Raw genomic sequence first — 21570 nt, 5'->3', positions numbered from 1 at the left:
TACTTCTCTTCATTTAATGCTATAAAATTAATGGCCCTTCATTTTATCTCCAATGCAAATGATCATGTCATTTCCAACTGCACACAGCTCTTCCTCTCATATGCTGAATATGATTACTTTTCCTTTAGCAGAATTAGAGCACGTGATTCTCTGAGGTTAGGCAAGAGCAATGTCTCCTGGTGTTATTTCAGAGTTTCTGTAATGCTATAGTATTCTTAACAAACACCGTTTCAGAAATGCACTCTGCAAAAATGTTAAGACAAGTGATCTCTAGAGGCTGTGGCCTTTGGTCTGCGCAGACAAACCAACAAAGGCAACTCATAAATCTTCAGAATCTTCACAAGAGATTAGCTAGACATTACAGCAAACACTTGTAAAAACAAGAGGAATACAGCTACTTCTGAAAGTGCAGGCTGTGTGATTTGGAAGTACTTCCATAGAGCTCCAGCTGAAGTGAACATCTTGAACAATTTCAGTGGGAGCAAGATAAAGCTTGTAACAGCCTCTTTTTTAATCAATATTCCATATTTGCATGAGAGAGTCTTGCTCAGAAACCAGACAGGCATCACCTAATTTTCTAGGAGTTAGACACCTAAGTTCAAAGTCCAGAGACATGCATCCTTACAGCAGATATTCATTTCCCACCATTTTGGTTGTCAAACAACTGCTTGGGCATGATGGTGACAGAGCACACATCTACTGTTCAACAGTGAAAAACAGACATAATTTAAACCTGTGTTTCTATCTTTCAGATATTCTGCTTGCATGCATGGCAGACAAATGCTGCAATCATAAAAGTTATTAGTGATTGAATGATTTTAAGATATATTCTCCGTAGAAATTAACTCAGTGTTCTGTATAATGGCAATTAAAAAATAGATTCTTCTCTTCTTCAAGCAAGACAGAGGAACTTAAGAATATAATTTAAAACATAATAAAATTAGAGGAAGAAAGTTTTCTAAATTGTGTCTTGCAAGTATCACTTAACAATTCTTTGCTTCTTTATCAAGCCAAAATATCAAACACAAGTTTGGGAACAAGGTATGGCTGTTTTTTTTTTTCACCACTATTTGCCAGTGGTGAAGCAATGCTTTGTTCCCAAAGCATTTGCAATGAAATTTGGTTTTCTTTGCTTCTTTTCTAGCATAGCTGAAGTGTCCTGTTTTTGTAGAGGTCAGAGCTGAGCTGGCACCAATGACTATACACACACCCGAAGCATTAAAAATCCTGATTAAAAGCTGCCCTCACGGCTCCATAGATATACATCTTGTGGAGGGCATCTGTCTGTAAATGCCAGATGCATTGTCAAACATGAGCTCTTCCATTGGGCTCTATACATGCCAAAATAAATTACCTGCTTTTTCAGCTTTCTATTGCCATTTTTCATGTATTAGGTTCAGATTTCTAGAAATTTAGCTGGTCACTGTAACAAGCTTTTGTTTGGATGAATGACAGAATTCTCCTCATCTTCTCCCTTCTGCTTCTTAGCTGTGTTTTGTACTACATATTTCCATGTATGTATACAAGGCAACCCTGCTAGGAATTGTGCACTTAGAACATAAATGTAATACAGTAAACATCTAGGCAGAAGCAGAGAAACAGTTCATGATGATGTGTATTAGGAGTGAAAAAGCCTGCTAAATCAGCATCCCACCAGAACTGAGAGGTATTCTAAGGCTAAACACCTAATTTGTATGTGGGTTTAATTCTTATAAAGAAACAAGCCTTTGGATCTCACACCTCAGTACTTTTGGGAGTCAAAGATTCAGATCTGTCCTCTGTAAAGCCCTTTGCAATGCCACTCTATTGGCAAGAAACATGTATTTTTCTAGTGCAGTCAAGTTTTGTACTAACTGCATCTTGATTGGGTCTGTGTGGTATGTTCTCGTAGCTTCATTTCACATTGCAGATTTATAAAAGTGGAAAAGCTACAAGCTGAACCAAAATGGTAAGGGCAGCAGATTTCATATACGCCACACACAGCTGAGAATTTCTCTGATTTTCACAGAGGATTGCAGAGTTTCTAGTCTCACTTGGAAAGGCTGCAGCCATCACTGAACTTGAGAACAACTTGGCTTGGCATGTGCCATGTGTACCAAAATGAGCTCAGGAGAGCAGGAGGATGGTGGTGGAAGTGCTGCTGTGTGTGCACCATACTGCTTGTTAGAGAGGACATGGGAATGCAGTGGGTGCAGTTCCAGGGTGTCCTTCTTACTGAAAAGGAGATCTTACAAAATATAACCCTGAGAATGACATTAACATCTAGTAGGGATGACCTCAGGTCTGCAGCGCCAGGTTACAGATCTGATTAGGATGCACTGCAAGGAAAGCAGTGGGGATCACTTCTGGATCTCCTTGTAGAGCCTGGAGAAAGGATGTCCAAATAAAATAAAAAGTCAAGAATAAAAGGTAGTGATGATAGAACAAAGGGAAAAAAACAATGAACCCTTTCCAGCTTAATTTTAGAATCTGTGGGGAGCTGCCACTTCATATTAACATTAGACAAACCCATTTCTCTGATGCCTTTGTCCTTCATGCTCCTCACAGCACAGTCTCTAGTAAATTACTATGATTAAACTCCCAGGTGATCCTACTCTTATCTTTATTCTTAGTTGGCAATGGTGATTGCTATATGGAAAAAACCCACAGATTTTTACTCATTTGCAACCAACTCAGCCCTTTTTCAGTCTGTCTACTGCTTGACTGTTGCCACAATGTCTACTAGTGACAGGCAGGAATTCTCATGGGCTTAGAAATGTTTTAGCAGCGAAAACATTAAGGTACCCAGAGTAAATCTCTGCCTTCAGCACTGCCCTTCAGAAAAGAAAAGACAGTCCAGAATATGGGGTGGCAGTGTAATTTTTTTATTGCTGTTGGACACTATCTTTGGAACCGTATCCATCCAACAACATGGTCATTTTTAATGACACAGATGATTTAATTTTATCTTGCTCCTCAGTAATTTTGGAGAAAGCTGTGATGAAGAGAGCCCCAGTATGTAGAGCATGTTTATATACACTTGCAATTGTATTGCAAGGGCAACCCTAGCTTTGCTCTGCACTATGCTTCTGCTCTCTCTGCAGCTGTTGGGAAGCCTGAGAGAGCCACACCATCATGGGATAAACCTCAACTCAGGGTGCTTATGGGTCTACACCCTCTCTGTTCTCCCCTAGGCTTCCTTCTTTCAGAGGAAAGAATTGATGAAAGAAAGGGAGTTATGGCTGATGTTACTTTTTGTAAGCTGCTTTTGCTTATCCTGAATTTTGTGGTCAACATGCTTGAGTCTGTAATAAGAAAAATCCTCTGCCTACCAGCTCATTCTATTTGGTGTCCTGAAGGTCTCCAACCATGAATGGTCAGCAAGCTTCAGGAGGAAGAGTGGGGCAGAAAGCCCTGTTGGGTGATGCACCAGGAGATAGGTTCATAAGTGAAATTCTGTGTTTGGCTACAAGTCAGGATGACCCCAGGAGCACTCCTTTGTCATTTGCAGCTCTTAGTCTCAGGATTTCTTATTGAATTTATCAGGAAATTGCAGTAATTTGAACAGTAGCTATAAGAGCTATTGAAGCGAGCTAGCTAAATGAAACAGCAGTCTTTGAAACCATTTTAAAAAACCACTCTTTTCTCTGATGAGTTCTAGCAAAGAACTATATCCACTGAAGTCATGGGGAATTATCTGCCACTAAATCAAAGGAAAGCTCTTTTAACAAGATAACTGTGTCAGTCCATCTTCTCTTGCCACCTGTCAGGTATGTCAGAGGTGTCAAAAAACCTGGATAATTTCTTACTTCTTACAAGATCAGTCCCTGTACGGCAATGGTTGTGCAGGAGTGGGAACTCTCTCCTGCCCATTTCTGCTAGCAGCAAAGTTTTTGAGCAAATCTGCATTTATTTACATACCTTGCAGCAGCAGTAACCATGACCTCACACTATAGTTATGCAGCAACCAAACTCCAAACAGGGAGTTTAAATGAAGTCAATTTTTTAACTACCTTATTTGTAAAATAAAACTACAGTATCGTTTTGATGGTTCTAAATTCATTGAAGGTAGGTAAGGCTTGCCTACTACCCATTTACTACTTGCTGCTTGCCAGTCTGTCAAAAGTAACAGGAGAGGAAAATTGTTTTCAACATTGTCTTTTCATATGCAGGTGTCCTCTTTCTTATTTTTTTCCTGAAAAATCTGCAATGCTGACTCTGTCACAAGATGCCTCACATCTAATTGAACACTTGTACTATCCGAGCGCTGGTCATAAGACATGAGCCTTAATCCTGAGTCCTTGAACCCCAGAATCAGAGAATCATTAGGGTTGGAAAGGACCCCTGGAGATCATCTTGTCCAACTGCACTACCAAGGAAGGATCACCCAGAGCAGGTGGCACAGGAACCTGTCCAGCTGGGTTTTGAATGTCTCCAGAGAGGGCAACTCTTTGGGCTGCCTGTTCTAGTGCTCTGCCACCCTTAACATAAAGTTCTTCCTGAAGTTGAGGTGGAACTTCTTGTGGTTTTGTTTATGACTATTTCTCCTTGTCACATCACTGGGCACCCCTGAATAGTCTGGCACCATGCTCTTGGCACCCACCTTTCAGATATTTATATGCATTGATGAGATCCCCTCTCAGTCTTCTCTTCTCTAGACTAAACAGGCCCAGCTCTCTCAGTCTCTCCTCATTAAGAGAGATATTCCAGACCCCTCATCATCTTTGTGCCCCTTTGCTGGACCCTCTCCAGGAGCTCCTTGTCTCTCTGGTACAGGAGGAGAGGAGGAGCCCAGAGCTGGACACAGCACTCCAGATGTGGCCTCACCAGGGCCCAGTAGAGGGGGAGGATCAGCTCCCTTGACCTGCTGGCCACGCTCTTCCCAGTGCAGCCCAGGATCCCACTGGGCCTCCTGGCCACAGGGCCACACTGCTGCCTCATTGCCACCTTGTGATCCACCAAGACTCCCAGGTCCTTCTCTGCACAGCTGCTCTTCAGTGGGGCAGCCCCAGCCTGTGCTGGTCCTTGGGGTTATTCCTCCCCAGCTGCAGGACCCTGCACTTGCCCTTGTTGAGCCTCATTAGGATTTTCTCTGCTCAGCTTTTCAGCCTATCAAGGTCCTGCTGAATGGCAGCTTTCCTCCAGTCATTGGGCACTGGAGCAGTGGCTGTAAAGTAGAAGTGCCCAGGCTAGAAGAGAAGTAGAGAACCAGCCACTTCCAGCTGCTCCAACACTCCTCCGGCGCGAAGCCAGGGGCGTGTGTCAACCGTGGGTCGATGGGAAAGGGCAAGTAGCCGCAGATGATAAAGGATCCAATGTCGCAGGGAAAGGAAAGAGGCAACTCTCTACTGACTTGGGGTAAAACGGGTTTAATAGGGAGAGGCGAAGTAGGGACAGAGCCAGAAGGAGAGAGCCAGAGAGAGCCCCGAGCCCTCAAGGGACTCAGGTTTTAAAGGCAAGGGGGTGGGGTAACAACGAACCAATTGCGAACTGGGAGAAAGGGATACATTCAAGATGGATAGGAAGAAGGAACCTATAGAAACTAATCTAGGGTGGAGCCCCGGCCCCTCAGCCAATCACATGACACTCCAGCCAGAAGATTCTGGAAGAAAAGGCTGGGTGCCGGATGACAGACAGGGGACCAGGGGAGGGGCCTGGGGTATTGCATAATAGGTAACCGGGGAAACAGGGGAGGGGTATCAGGATTGACATAGATAGACCAGGGTTCGGTCTAAACCATTACCTGAAACATGGGAGGGGGAAACCGAACAAACCAAACGCAAACTACAACAGGGCACCTCTCCAGTTGCCCATGATTTTTCAAAGGTGATGGACAGCAGCTTAACAACAACATCTGCCACTTCCCTCAGTACCCATGGGTGTATCCTATCAGGGCCCATGGATTTATGGGTGTTCAGTCTCCTCAGCTGATATTTCACCCAGCCCTCCACAACCAAGGGGAAATCTTCCCTTCTCCAGCCTCCCTCTCTTACCTCTAGGACCTAGGTTTCTCAAGGAGACAGCAATAAAAACTGAGGCAAAAAAGGCATTCAGCAATTCTGCCTTCTCTGTATCTTCCTTCACCATGACATCTGTCTGATTCAGCGGTGGCACCACATTTTCCATAGTACTCCCTTTGCTGCTGATGTACTTTTAGTAGCCCTTCTAGTCCTTGATATCCCTTGCCAGACTCAATTCCAAGCAGGCCTTGTCCTTCCTTTCATATCCCTTCATACCAATGATGTTCCTATAGCCTTCCCATGCGACCTGTTCCTTTTTCCATATCCCATAAATTTCTTTCTTCCATCCCAGATTGACTAGAAACTCCCTGCTTAACCATAGAGGTCTCTTGCCCAGGAACCATTTCTGGTTCATGGAAATACACTGGTCTTGAGCTTGGAGGAAATGACGCTTGAATATTGACCTGCTCTCTTGGACTCCCTTATCTTCTAGGGTTCTAAATGATGGAATTCCTTTAAACAGGTCTTTGAAGAGGTTGAAGTTGTCTGGGAGTTTGGAGTTCTAGTCCTGCTTACTGCTTTGCTTCCTCCATGCAGGGTCCCAAGTTCCACTGTCTCATGGTCTCTGCAGCCAGGTCAGCTCCCGATATTCACATCTTCAACCCCTCCCTCCTGGTTTATTGGTACAAGGTCCAGCAAAACACCTTTCCTTGTTGGTTCCTCCAGCACTTACATTGAAAAGTTAGTTTCAGTGACCTGCAGAAACTTCTTGGATTGCGTGTGCTGAGTTTTATTGTCTCTCCAACAAATACCAGGGTGGTTGAAGTTCCCCAAGAGAACCAGGACCAGTGATTGTGAGGTTACTTCTAGCTGTTCACAGAAAGCCCCATCAGCTTCATCCTGATCAGGTGGCCTGTATTGAACACTCCCAATAGTGTCACCTGTATTAGCCTGTCCCTTAGCTCTTACTCATAAGCTCTCAACTCATCTGTCTATGCTTGAGTAGAGCTTGATACATTCCAGTCCCTCCCTCACATCAAGAGCAATTCCAGAACCACACCTCACTGACCGGTCCTTTCTAAAAAGTACATAGCCACCCATGACAGCATGGTAATCATGTGAGCTATCCCACCACATCTTGTAATTGCAATGAGATCGTGGCCCTGCTACCGCACACAGACATTTCTAGTTCTTGCTGTTTATTCCCCATGCTGTGTGCATTTTTATGTACAGGCACCTCAAAAAGGTATTCAAGCATCCAGCTTCCCCAGAAAAGGGTTTTAGAGGATTCATCATAACCATACACACCCTTGATGTGGGTAGCCCGGTGATTCTCATCTTGAGAAGCAACAAGGAACATCTGTCACTGCACTGGTTGAAATTACCTACTGCCCAGGAGGAAGCAATGGCACGAGCATTGCCACTTTGGACCTCATCATCTGAGTCCTTCATTTTTAAAGCCTGTCTCACCAAAAATGACCAACCTGCTGCCAAAGATTCTCTTGCCCTTTTTATATGGAATGATCACATCCTTTTCTATCAGACTACAATCATTAAAACACAATCCATTGTCATAAAAGCCAAAACTGTCCTTACATCACCAGCCACAGAGCCAGATGTTGATTTGTACTGTGTGCCTGCTTCTAGCTTCTTTTCTAACTTGAAAAAATAAGCAGACATTGACCATGTAAGCAATTGTGTTGAGGAGATGGACATGTTCTTTATATTACACTGGAGAAAAATATGAACCCTACTTTTGCTCTGACCAACATTTTCTTCTCTTTGTGGAAGCATTTCAGCCAGTAAAAAATGGGAGAGCAATAAAAGATGTGCTAAAATATAAAGTAAAAGGAAGCATATTTTTACAACTGTTAGATTTGTGAATTTTATTTATTCGTAGTGGGAAATGCAGCACTTCCCTGACCCACACCCACATCCACTCTATCCTTGAGGATAAAGAATCATTTTACCTGGCTGTTACCCAAATAGTGCTTGGCTCCCAATTTCTTCATGTATATGGTTTGGGTCCTGGTTGCTAGTTGGAGGTCTTCCTAGAAAGGCTTTTCTTCCTCCTAAAATAGCTGTTTTAAAACTTTGAGTATTGTTTACCCTTTCAAATGTGTAAGCATCTTAGTAAGCATAGAGACATATATCTATATAATCTACAGTTTTCTCCTTAGGCTGTTCATACATTCTTTTCACTTAATTGTTCTTCTGGCCCAGCATGGTCCCTTACCTATACCAAAAGAAAGACAATTAGTGGTAGCTTTCAGATGCACTCTCCAGCTAGAAAACAAAGCCAAATAGACAGGGTTGGGAGTTTTGGTCTGCATGATCTTTTCAGGATGGCAGTAAACAGGGGAAGTATGTCCAACAGGCAACCCAAGCAGGGCTGCTACTGACTGGGAGATTTTGCAGCCTGCTGGAGAGATGCCCTGCCTCAAGCAGAGTTGTGGGACTGGAGCTGTGGGACTGGAGTTGTGGGACTTCCTTGCTGTCCCAAAACAGCTCTTCATTTCCGTTAGCTCTAGATCTAACCTGAGGCAGACTATCCCTGTGCTTTACTTTGAGGAATTAATAGTTTTAAGAAACATGGATACAACCAGACTTTTTTTCCCCCTTTTTTATTTGGTGTTTATTTCCTGAATTGATACTGCAGTCCAAAAAGAGCATGAAGTTGAAATGACAGGGGAGTGTAGAGAGAAACTAATCACGATGGTGTGAAAGAAATTTCCTATAATTTTGGGACTAAAGGTTACTTAAACAAGTTAAAAATATCTGTGTAGAAAGGAGTCATCACCTATAGATCCCTTTATGGCCTCATTTACACCACTGGCATCCCATCACTGGTGTCAGCTTTGTGGGATTTGTACCATTTCCAGGAGGGTTTACCCTTCCACTCGTGTGCTGAGCAGCAGACGGTGAGACAGTGGCCTGCCCCTGCTCCAGTGCTCTGTAACTGGAGCAAGAGGGCCCCATGCACCTTTTGTGCACAGATCAGCCTTCACCCCTCAGTTCTGGCTGTGTGTTGCTGTATGGAACAATGGTTTCCCCTCATCCAGCACTTCTCAAAGTGTTCAAAGACCAGGAACTCCACTACTTGTGTGGTTTTCTGGGTGTTGGCCAACAACACATGTATCTTTATACCACAGGCTGCAAGTAAAGTAAAACGAGGCTCTTTACTGATCTAGCCACCCAGATGCCAAGACACTCATTTGAGATATACTTTCCTATCTCATTTTCCTTAGTGCCAGCCCTATTTTTCTGCAATACCCTCTTCCTGCCACCAGCCAGACTCCCCTGACACCTACCATTACCCTCTCTTGCCCAATGAGCTGCTCACCCAGGAGCAGCTTTTTCAAACCACCTCACACAGTATTGCTTGAAAGGGTGACACTGATATCCACAGAGACAGGTTTCTACTGTGAAATTCTGACATCCAAATGAGTTTAAAATTTCTTTCTCTGCTGCTATCTCAGTTACCGTGCAAGTTGTGACTGAAGCAATAATTGACAGGTTTTGGCAAGTGCAGCTTTTAAGTAACTGTTGAGGATGCAAATGCCTAAAATAACTATATAAAACAATAAATATAAAACAGTTTGAAGTGGAATCAAATGACTCACACAAATCTTTTATATGAAGAGATTAAAAATGTCCATTTTTGCAGAATTTTTTCCATCTTACAAAGAGGGAACATGCAGATCCTTGCATGTCATACTCGGGCATCATTTAGCAGGGCAATAATCTGTGTGCAGTAGGGATATGTGCGCATAACTCATGGCAGCATTTAAGTCTAGATCTACCATCTCATTGAAAATTGTGTTAATTTAAAAATAAAACAAGGGTCTGGGAATTTTTCAGAGTCTTATTAATTAATTTCAAAAGTTCCATTAGTTTGATGGAAGAAAGACTGTACACTGTAATCATCTGCCAGCTGGTGATTTATAATTTTAAGTAGATTTAGGAACACAGTCTCAGCCTCTGGCTTCTTTGCTTTACAGATCAAGCAGACAGTCTACAGTGCCCTCCAAAGACTCTCAGACATGTCAGATCAGATGTTTTCCACCGGTTTCCCACTTGTTTCCTAGCCTTGCAATGAAAAACACACACCAGATTTCCCTGGTGGAAACTCCTGGATACTCCAGCTCTGGGTCAGCATTACAAACTATTTTTCAGGACAATCCACAATGTGTTGTAAACTACATCACACTGTTTTGGCTCCAGGAAAGGCCAGTCATGGGGAAGGAGGTCAACAGGCTCTTTTCAGCTTGTTGGTGTCTACTCAGCTGCCAGAGCAACACCTTTATTTGTCTGGGGACCCTATCTCACAAAGATTTCTTCCAAAGTGGCACTCTGAGAACAACATTGCTGGCTGCCAAATTTGTCTTGTCCCACTAGGTCTTAGGTATGATTTTCTCAATATACAAATAAAACTGTCTTCCCTAAGTCCTGACCTTGAAAACTCAAGTGAATTTGACAGCCAGTCTGTGCTGTTTTTCCTTTTCCCTGCTAATGATATGTGAAAGTGGAAATTCAGAAGTTTCCACAGAAATGCTACTTTCCATATTTCACTTTTCTTCTTTATTTAGAGTCATGACCAAACACTGGAGTTTACTGAGAAGCTGGCTGTACTCTGGAAGTCACCAGCATGGGGACCAGGACTTTGTTGATGCATGAACAAGGAAGGACAGAGCTGTGGCTGGTAATGCATGCAGTCCTACTCCTGATGAACTCAATAGCCAAACCACTGCTATACTAGGATCAGCACTGAGAGGAGAATGGAACAGCTGTGTTGGGGAGCTGAGATTAACAGGCACCAGTGCCAGATTATGAGACATGAAGCAGCAAAAGCAGCAGAAAAGGACAGGGTCATGACTGTAGAGGAGGAAGTGAACACACAAAGTTGTGTGAAACCTTAAAATCATGGAATCATAGAACACTTTAGTTTGGAAGGGATCTTTAAAATGTGTCTAGTCCCCCCCAAAATGACATCTTCTATTATGGGACATCTTCAAGTAGTTGAGGTGGTTCAGAATCCTTTCCATTAGGACTTTGAACAAGCCCCAGGAATGGGGCATCTACCACCTCTCTGGTCAGCCTGTTCCAATGTTTCAGCACCCTCACTGTAAAAAATGTATTCCTTATATCTAGTCTGAATCCACCCACTTTTGGTTTAAAACCATTACTTCTTTTCCTGTTGCAATTGATCCTGCTAAAATTCTGTACCTATCTTTCTTATAAGGCCTCTTTAAGTAGTGGGGAATTAAGATCTCCCTGGAACATTTTCTCTTCAGGGTAAACAGCCTCAACTGTCCCAGTCCTTCTACAGAGGAGAGGTGCTCCAGCCCTTTGATCATTTTTGTGGCCTCCTTTAGACTTGCTCCAGCAAGCTGATGTCCTTCCCGTGCTGAGGACCACAGAGCTGGATGCAACACTCCTGGTGGGATCTCACCAGAGGAGAGGAGAGTGGCAAAATCCTCTCCCTCAACCCACTCAGTCTTTGGATTCAGCCCAGGATATAGTTGGGTCTCTGGGCTGTCAGTGAATGTTGTGAGTCACGTTCAGCTTTTCACCCAACAGCACCCCCAAGTCCTTCTTGGCAGGGCTGCTCTCAATCCCTTCAACCCCCAGCTGTATTGATACTGGGGTTGCTCCTACACAGGTGTAGGACCCTGTTCTGGACTGGTTAAAACTTCTGAGTATCCCATAGGCCACTTCTTGAGCTTGTTCAGGTCCCTCTGGATGACATCCCATCCTTCAGGTGCACCAACAGCACGACTCAGCTTGGGGTCATCTGCAAATCTGCTGAGGGTGCACTCAACCTCACAGTATCACTGATGAAAATATTAAACAATGTTGGTCCCAGTATAGATTCCTGAAAGATACTACTTTTCACTAATCTTCATTTGAATGCATATTTTTCAAAACCCTCTGACTGTCCATAGATCCAATTCCTTATACACCAAAAAGTCCACTCATGAAATCTGTATCCATCCAGTCTGGAGTTCAAAATGTTGGGTGGGACCATGTCAAAGACATTACAGAAATTCAGATAAACATCATCCATAGCTCTTCACTTGTCCACTCATGCTGATACTACACTAATTCACTGCATTTTCACTGCAGCTCTGGTTTCCTCCTACCTCAGTGTCACCCATGAGCTCACTTGCACTGGTGACCATCAGGTCCCCTCTGTCAGGGCTGTCAATTACCTGTCTGAAGAAGTTATCCTCTGTCTATTCCAGCATTCCCCTGGATTGCCTACAGCTCACCGGAGGTGTTGGGGGTTGAAGCTCCCCAGCAGAACAAGGTCCTGTGAGCATGATGGCTCCCGTAGCTGGAGCAAGAAGATTTTGTAGTCAATAGGCTCTAAGTGATCAGGAGGCCTGTAATAGGCACAATCCAAAAGGTTCCGTTTCCTCATTTTCTGATTCCCACCCAAAAATTCTCAAGCTGTTTCTCAGAGGCAGCCCTTCACATTCCATTTATTTCTTATGTAGAGGGGAACACCCAGAGATCCCTGCCTGTCCCTTCTGAACAGCCTGTAGCCATTGGTAGCTACACTCATCATGGGATTCATCCCACCATCCTTCAGAGATGGCAACTGGCTCATACCCTTTTAGCACCACAGGGACTTCCAGCTCCTCCTCTTTGTTACCCACAACTGCACCCACTGGTGTAGAGGCACTTCAGCTGAGCTGCCATCTATGTAGCCTTTTTAGAGGAATGCTCTTTAATCTTTCTGAGATTTTTCACCAGTGTTCACCTCTAGGTTTCTGTTACCTCAGGAGCCCTTGATTCATCTCTGTAAGACTATTATTTTCTATTATCTATGATATATCATGCACATCTTGGCAAATCTTTGCAATTAAGAGTTTAAGATGAGTTATACCTTAAAAATGAAAAACAGTCAAGTAGTTTTCTAAATGAAGAGGACTTCTGGCTGATGCCTATGACCTAGCAATATTTACCTCAGACTCTTGAATTTTCCAGTCACCAGCTTTGGAGTTAACTAATTTAATCTAACCCAGTAGATTAATTAGTTATGCAGAGGGTACAGATCCACTTTAGTGACACCCACCATCAATAAATATAAAATAAAAATATTGTTTTCACATCTATCTTTAAATATTTGCTTAATCAATGAACAAAGTGTGTACCTACATGTAGCATTACAGTTCCTGGGTGGGCAAGGATAGGTTGGATTTAAATCTACACAGGGACTTCACCTATCATGTTCCATCCTAAGCTGCAGACATCTCACTGTTCAGAAGCTGGGCTGTGTGGGGATCAGACCAATCAGCAGTTGAGACCGGGGTGTTTCAAATTCCCTAGATGTTCTAGGTTTGGACTATTAAACGGGCTGTTTGTCACATGAAGCTTTGAGGTGTGTGTGTCGTCCCTGTCTCTGACCACCAACCCCATGAAACACATGGCCCTAACATAATACCTAAGGAATTACATTGGAGTCCATTCATTTTAACTCTTGTCAGCTAACTCTGAAGCAATATCATCAAAGCCAATAATCAACTGTATGGGTATTCCTCATTTAGGCAGCTTGATAAGAGGATGGACAGGACAGAGAGAGAGATGCACCATTTTTACTAAGAGAGATGCACTAAACAGTGACAATACCTGTTGTACTGCGCTCAGGGGAGGTGTGTCACTGCCTTCCAAGGTAACATTGCCATAACAAAATCAGTGTGCCCTTGCCTTCTACCTCAGACATCAGAATCTAGGCACTTTAGGGTAAATGTTTCCTTTGAAGTCAGTGAAGGTACAAGGACACTGGATTGAGGAGAATCAGAGCCCTAAAATGTTTGTGGTTGTAGAAAATAGAGGGGAAATCCTGAAGTGGAACAAACAACTCAAAGAGAAGATTTCAGCATACCCCTGTCTGGACCAAGATCATTGCTTTTCCCCATCTTTGTACCATTTCCTTGTGCAGAAATTCCTTGGAGCAACAGATTGAACATTGGAAGCAGGCATGACCAGAACAGAGCATGAGGGTCTCCTGAACAAGATAATGAGCTTCAGCTAGCTTGGACCAAAGCTGCTTAAATAGCTCTCCATACCTTCCTTCTACAGCTACCACTAACAGTAATACTTAAAAAAAGACATTGGCATGGCTTCATTTTAGATACTTACCAGCCCCGTCTACCTGAATTCAGGTATGCCATGTACTACTGCATTGGTTCTGCTGTGGTGGGATGCTGGGTGCAGTCACCTGTCCTGCTGTTGCAGCTGCTTGCCTGAGGCCTTATGAATCCTAATTCCACTTTGGAATATGGACTTGCTGCCAAGTTTGCTATGATATGTTTCCCTCGGGGTCCTAAATGCATGTTGCCTGCAAGACTACCTCTTGTGATGCTCCTGCTGTCTGCCAACCTTGTCTCCCATTCTAGGTGCTGGCAGAGTCATTTTGGAAAGGGAAGTGTCAGGTTCTCAGCATATCAATTGAGGCTTTTGATGCTCTGTTATACACTTGATAGTCCCTTAGATTTTCACATGAGTTTCAAACCCAACTTTGGGTACGCAGTGGGATAAAAGACTAGGATGTGACATGCCTGACACATTGCTCACATCCAGGCAATGCTGTAGGAAGACTACACTCCTGGTCCATATAGGTGGAATTGGAGTGTTCCCTAGGGGTGGGAGTCCTGTGCTCCTCAGAGTTGCAGTCATTGCAGAGCTTCTCCCAAAACTCCCTTATGCCCTGAATTCACCTCGTCCCCTAAGTACTGCTGGGTGCTTAGAGTTTCTTTCCTACAGAACAGAGCTGAGAACTGTAAGCAGAAAATAGAGGGGAAGTCCCTTGTTGTTTTCAGCTAAATTAAAAAAAATTAAAGTACAGAGGGCCAGGAAATTTCTTGATTACTTGATTTATTCAAAGATCTGTGCATCTGGGTTATTTCTTATCCTGAATGAATGTAATGTATTTTGAAACATTTGTCTTTCCTTTACACCTTAAAGTAAACAGCATCTGTTAAGGCACAGAGTAGTTTAAAATGTACACCTGTGTTACTGGGGAAACAGGACTTATATAGGAAAGAAAATGGTGCCTTCTAACTAGCATATCCTATAAAGCAAGACAAAGCTCTATACCTCCATTAATTTAGGTTGGTCCCTTAGTTTCAATATTATTAATTACACAAATTATTGTACACCAGTTTAGTGGCAACTGTTTCTCTTTTATTCTTTGAGTTAACTCATTCATTTGCAATTTCCCACTGGAGATCCAAAGTGTGACTTTGAATGCAAATAGTCACCATGGGCAGTTTCTGCAAACCAGAATCAAGTTATTCAGAGGAACTAGTGGCTTTGTTTTGATCTCCTTGTTCATCTCCTCCCTGGAAGAAAACTGGAAGACAATTAAAGTTTCATTTACATAACACCCAGTGCTGGGGTTCTGACTTGTGCATATTGGACAGAAAATAAAAGGGTTAATTTAGTCCTCTAATCTATTGTTATAAGCCTAATTATTTTACATGTCTTCATTTCATTAATGAATTGCTGTTTTTTCCATGCATCTCCTTCCCCATTGCTTTTGTTTAAACCTCCTGGTGGGAAGGGATAGATTAATTTTGTTGTGCCTTAATGGAACTGTATGCTACATTAGATTTAACCATTCGGCATGCATTGCCAACATCACCATTATGCATAATGAATTTCTTTTTGTGAGTCCCAAACTAACATAGATCTTCAATGCTCCTCTGTAGATACTGCAACTACACAGCTGGCAAATATACATTGATCTTATATGGAAACCTAGAGCTTGACACAAGAAATCTTCGGAAATTTTTCCATTAAAAAATGGGAATTTCTTTTTGAAAATGCAGGTGCTTTCAAGAGAAGATATGGAAAGCTCATTGAGCTCTGCTGTTATCTTCCATTAACTGTGTTTGATGTGTTTATCCATGGGGGTGTGTGCATATCCTGGGCCTACAGCCGCATGCAGAACCCCCAGGGAAGCAGTGTGTGTTTTGTGTTGGGACTAACTTCCTGTACTCTGAGTAGTCTGCCTGTGAGTATGGAGATGAACATTTGTCTCAGCTGCTGAAGCTTTTCACATGTGAACCCGTTGCCTCAGCATTCAGTCTGAGGACCCTGACAGGATTTCTCTCGCACAGCTTACTGCCAGTGGAACGGCATAGGGAGATAATTGATTGAACATGCAAACCAAGCTTCTTTCTCCCAGGTCCAGTGTCCCGTCACTTTTGGTTTCTTCTTCAGAGGTGCTCAGCCAGTTCATCAGCAGGACACCATATGCGCCACTTCATGAGTCAGGCAGTTGGAGGCTTCTTTCACCACTCCTGCAGTTACCCAGTTAAACCTTAGGACATGGGGATTCCAGATGCAATCTACTACAGCAGGGCCCTTTCCTAGGAGCATGATGGTTGAGTTACCCAAGGAGAGGAGTATTAAATGTGGTCCATGCACCTGCTCTTGCAGCTTGTTCCAGGAGCAGTTAAAGTCTGGCTACTGCAGTTCAACCTAAATCACACCTGTCATCCCATCCACCTGGGACATCTCACAGTCAGGACAGTTACAAAGCTGTTTGTCCAGGAGTAACAGAAGTCATTCAAACCAAGAGACAAATGTGGCATACCCCAGCACAAGTCTAATAGCTGGTAATTGGTCAATGTGTGCTGAAAAGCCTCTACTGGCAATGCCTGCCTCCTTGTCTGTTCACCTCCACACCACCCACTTTCAGCCCCCTTGTACCCAGCTCTGAACACTCAACTCTCTCATTCATACGCCCCCTCTGAGCTCTCCTGTTTTTGCTGGACACAACAAAATTAACCCTGAAGCAACACTGAGTTCTCAGGTAGAGACACAGGACACTCTGAAATGCTACCTACATATCTTTGCCATGCCAGTATAGCTGTTACGAACCAATGTGTGTGTTGAACTAAAAAGGTTTTCAGACAAAATCTGACATTAGGCAAAACAAAGCACAGGGAAAGCCAGTTCTATGAACCTTTAACTGATCAGTGTTCAGAACTCATCAAAGAAAGCTAGGAATATTCTGGCATATTCCCTGCAATTTTTAATTACAGACACTGAAACTAATGAGTGCAGTGTTAGACTGCAAGCAGGGACACTGACTATAAAATTAAATTTTACTTGTGGAGATCTATTCCTTTTTTGTTCAAATGTCCTTGAAAATTACAAATAAAATGTTTGGCAACAGTCAGACCAAATACTTTTTTCAGCTGGCAAGATTCTCTTCTAATAAATTCTCTGTTTGCCAATGGAAGGTATCATGACAAGGACTGTACATGGAGGGAATTAATGAACAAAATCTTCATTAAAGTTAGACTTATGTCTACATCATAAAGCTCTATGTATTTTAGGTTTGTGAAAGAAAAGAAATTCCTTGTCAATTCTGAGCATCTCAGCTGACACTCTCTACCTAAACTGGACTGCTCTGTCACTGGGGATTTAGAGATAAGTAATTTCAGGACCCTCAGTGCATTAATGGTGCTCAGGAACAAACAAGCAGCTGCCTGCTCTGTTTCCTTATCTGAAGAGAGGTCTGCTAACCTTCCTGCAGGTCCATATTGTTGTGTCTGATGCAGTGACTCCAGAAGCTAACTCATGCAATGGTGAAACTTTGCACTGCAGCTGCAACTGTGTAAATTTTATCTTTAACTTTAAGGAGATGTTGGTGTCAGATGAAGAACAGTGAGACACGAATTTCTATGACCCCAGGGTTAGCAGAAGGGCTTGGCACTACTCCTCGCTTAGCATCCCTTATCCTCAAAGATGTAGAGGAAGATGGTGAGCATGTAGTGAGTGCTGACTGGCTGCACAGATGTGACAGGATGCAGAGGTTTGAGTGCAAAACGCTGGTGCAACAGCCCACCTGAATAAACTTCTTAGCCTAAAATGCAGACATGATCAGGTTTTACTTCAAGTTATGGACTGTTCTTCTGGACAAAAACAGCAATAGCTTAATTTCCAAGGCCCATCCTTGAGAGTAATGATCTCAAATCTTCCAGGAACACCCAAGATACTACCTGGAAGAGCACCTAGGTGTTTAGGCTGCACACAGAGCAGTCCTGAGAGGCACACAGAACTTATGCTGCATCCTAGAGATAATCCGCTCTAGGGGAGCCTAGAGTAGTGCTGAGTATCAGGATACCTTGGTTATTCTCAGTCTGGTGATTAGATTTAGAGTTGCAGATTGTGTAATTGGGAATTTCAATCTGGCATGCAGAGGGAACTGACTTTAGATATGTCACTTTGGAGACTGGAGTTCTCTTCCCTGGCAGAAGGATGAAAAGCCAAACTCAGACCACGGTGCCTTGTGGAAATATTAGCAACAGCCTTTGGAAGAGATACTCTTAAAAATTCTGGCTTTTGGTCCAATACTTCCTTCCTCTGGTTACAGGGTGCCTTAAACAGGGAAGTTTTCGTCTCACATTTTCTTTATCTGCAACAGGCACAGGAAGAGGTGTGACATATGACTCCCCATGAATTAAGAACTTGCACTGTACTAAATAAAATGGAAAATGTAGCCCACCATCTCACTGAGATGAGATTGTCATTTTATGGATCTTGGACCTCCTTACAGCATTCATATCATTTAATCTAACTTCCTTCATGATGTGGTATCAGTTATAGAGCAGCAAATCTCACACAGAGGCCATGAGGAGGTTTTGGAGTGACTGATTGTTTACCTGCCTCATTGGTTTCTATAAAGCAGTTTCAGTAAGTTCATGAGTCCCATATTTCTGGTCAGGTGTTTTCAATGAGCATCAGCTCTTACCTTCTTACAGAAGGGTGAAGTGAGAGCCATTGAGAAAATGCCAATGAAATGCTGGTAGGACATGGCTGCAGGGGTTGGGCTCCTGCAGGCCTCACACAGAGACTTTTAGCAGCATCACTGCTTAGTTCCTGTCAACTAGAGGGACAGATTAGCAGAATCTGGTGTCCAGGCAGTACAGGGCCCCTGAGTCAACTTCCCAAACCCCACCAGCTCTTCACTTGACCTTGACCCCACTGCCAGCGTGCAGGTGACCTGGAGAGATTAAGTCTGCCTTGTTAAAAGAGTCATGTTTGTGTTACCCACACAGTGTGACAGACCCAGAACTGTCCCAGATCTGCCATTTCCCTTCTGCTGTAACCCAATCACCCCAAACTTATTATTGCACTGAACTATGGACCACCGTCACATCTAGCTTCAATCCAAAGCCAGTAATGAGTGGAATGAGCTCACTCTATCTAGCTGTTTGTCATGCTGCTAATATACAAACAGATATTGAATTAAAGGATAAAGAGAGCCAGTAGTAAAATGCAGATGGTGAATCATATTTTTCCAGTCTTCTAAGGTTCTCTAAGAACTGTCAACAAGAGGATCATCCACTATATCCCAAATAGTTAGATTAAGGAGATAGGGCGATCTCTGAACTTTGACTTTGGAAGTATGCAAACCAGTGGTAGTTTTACTTCATTTCCCTGGCACTACCTTTTTTTAACTCATTGTTTTGGAAATTGAAAATAAAATATTTGTGGAGGCCCATGAGCCTACTGGGAAAAGGGCAGTGGCAATGCCCTGGAGGGATGTGCCATAGTCCAGGCATCTCCCATAGATTAGGGTGAAACAGAAGGCTTCCCCCATGGTGCTCTGCAGGACTATGCTAATTTATCCCAGTTCTGTATTCCCCATTGGCCCATTGCCATCCCTATCCCTTTCACCCCTATATGGTCTGGTTCTAGAATATTCTGCACTCCCTGTTTCCCCATTGGTAATCCTGCCTGTCCACCCTGGCACTCCTTATTGGCTCTTGCCCTTTGTAGCGCCCCTATGCCCTCAGCTGATTGGCCCTGAAGCTTTGCTCCACCTCCTCTTTCACATATTTTTACCCTGGACCCTCCACTGTCCCTTGTCTTCTGTCCCAGGAGCCCTTCAGCACCAGACACTAATAAATCCTTGCTGGAACCCCATACACAAGATCCTCCTGTGTCTGCCTGCCTGCTAGCTGTGGTGTGCTTGAGTGCCTTGAGGGTGTGATTGTCGTGTGCCTGCCCAAATGTTCTCCCTTCAAGGGAGAGAATGTGGGGAAGGTAGCAGCACTGACCATCTCGCCTCATGCTACATGTGGGGCTCATCATTCTCGAGCCTCTGCAAGTGTCTCCAGTAGCTGTCACCACTGGATTTTAAGTCGCATTTGGACAACCGCTTTCCGGAGGGAAGACTTCAATTTTGAGAAGGACTTCTCGAAGGAGTGACGAACAACCCTTGTGGAGCAAGGGTCCATTGTGCAGACAGGACTCCCACAAGATCTTTAGTTGACTCACCAGTTGGTAAGTGTTGTGTCAGTTATCCTTTCATTTTCCCTTTTAAATCTTGTGGGTGGGAGACTGCGAGAATGGGATCCAAACTCACCATTCTGGAATGGGACTTCTACCTCCAAGTTAAAGGTGTCCTTGATTCTCAGGGACTTAATCAAGGGGAAAGTTAAAGGCTTTTGCTCATTTTATTTTTATTTATTTACAAAGGAATCAGTTAAGTCACTTCAGGTTTGGGACAGGGTTAGGGTGAAGTGATATCTTTTGCAAACAGAGGATAATTATAAAGTGGGGAAGTTTTACCACTTTTTCAGTTAATTTATGGTTCTGTTAAAGCTATTGGGGAAAGTTCAGGGGAAGTTGTTGGTTCCACACTCCAGTTATCTTCCCAGCTGCTGCCTTCCTCCCCCCATGTTGCTAACCCCTCGTCCTCTCAGGGAAGGTCAGGAGATGGAAACTGCCGAGAGGCACAGGAGAGCCACCCATTCTGCCATCTCCCGTCCTCCTTTGTCCCCTCCTCAGGATAGCACTGATCATGCCATCCTGAGAACTAACCTAACCGTATTCCCTATGCCCTCATACCTAGCACTCTCATCTGCATCTATAGGCCAAAATACCACCCAGGACCCATCTCCTTCCTTCCTGGTTCCTGCATCTATAGGCCAAAATAGCACTCAGGACCCATCTCCTTCCTTCCTTCCCCACACCGTTGGGCTCCTCCCCTGTGAGGCATTCCCTTCCACCTACCATGTCAATGGTGGCTCCTGCATCAGGAGCTCCCCTTCTTACCAATACAACCCCTTCTGGATCAGGCCCTCCCTCTCCACTTCTGGCATCCACCTCTTCCACCTCAGGTCCCACCCCTACTAGCCATGACACTTCCAGCTCCCATGACACCGGGACTGAAGTGGACATGATGGCAACCAGAAAGCAGCCATCTTGGCTGCCAGTGGCCCAGGACACCAGGCCTCACTGGTTCACCAGAGGCACTGTGCCCTTGCCAAGACTTCTTCCTCCCCACTGGGGTAGGACAGTGACTCCTCAGATTCTAACACCAAGTCTGAGGATCACTGGACAAGGGTGCGGAAGCAGGCCATTCTGGAGGGGAACTGGAAGACTGCAGAGAGGATAGATCCTGGCGGCCCCTGTTAAATTCTCAAGAGGGAGGAACCCCCAGTGGGAATCTCTGCCTTACAGGGAGATAAAAGAACTCTGTAAGGCGTGTAAGGATTATGGAAGGGGGTTCCCATATTTTAAAAATCTTTTGTGAGTTACTTTTGAAGCAGGTGTCCTCACCCCACATGATCTAAGACACATTGTCTGTCCTCCTTTC

This window comes from Molothrus aeneus, chromosome Z, assembly GCF_037042795.1.
Source record: "Molothrus aeneus isolate 106 chromosome Z, BPBGC_Maene_1.0, whole genome shotgun sequence".
Lineage (NCBI taxonomy): Eukaryota > Metazoa > Chordata > Aves > Passeriformes > Icteridae > Molothrus > Molothrus aeneus.
Note: the sequence above shows the minus strand (reverse complement) of the source record.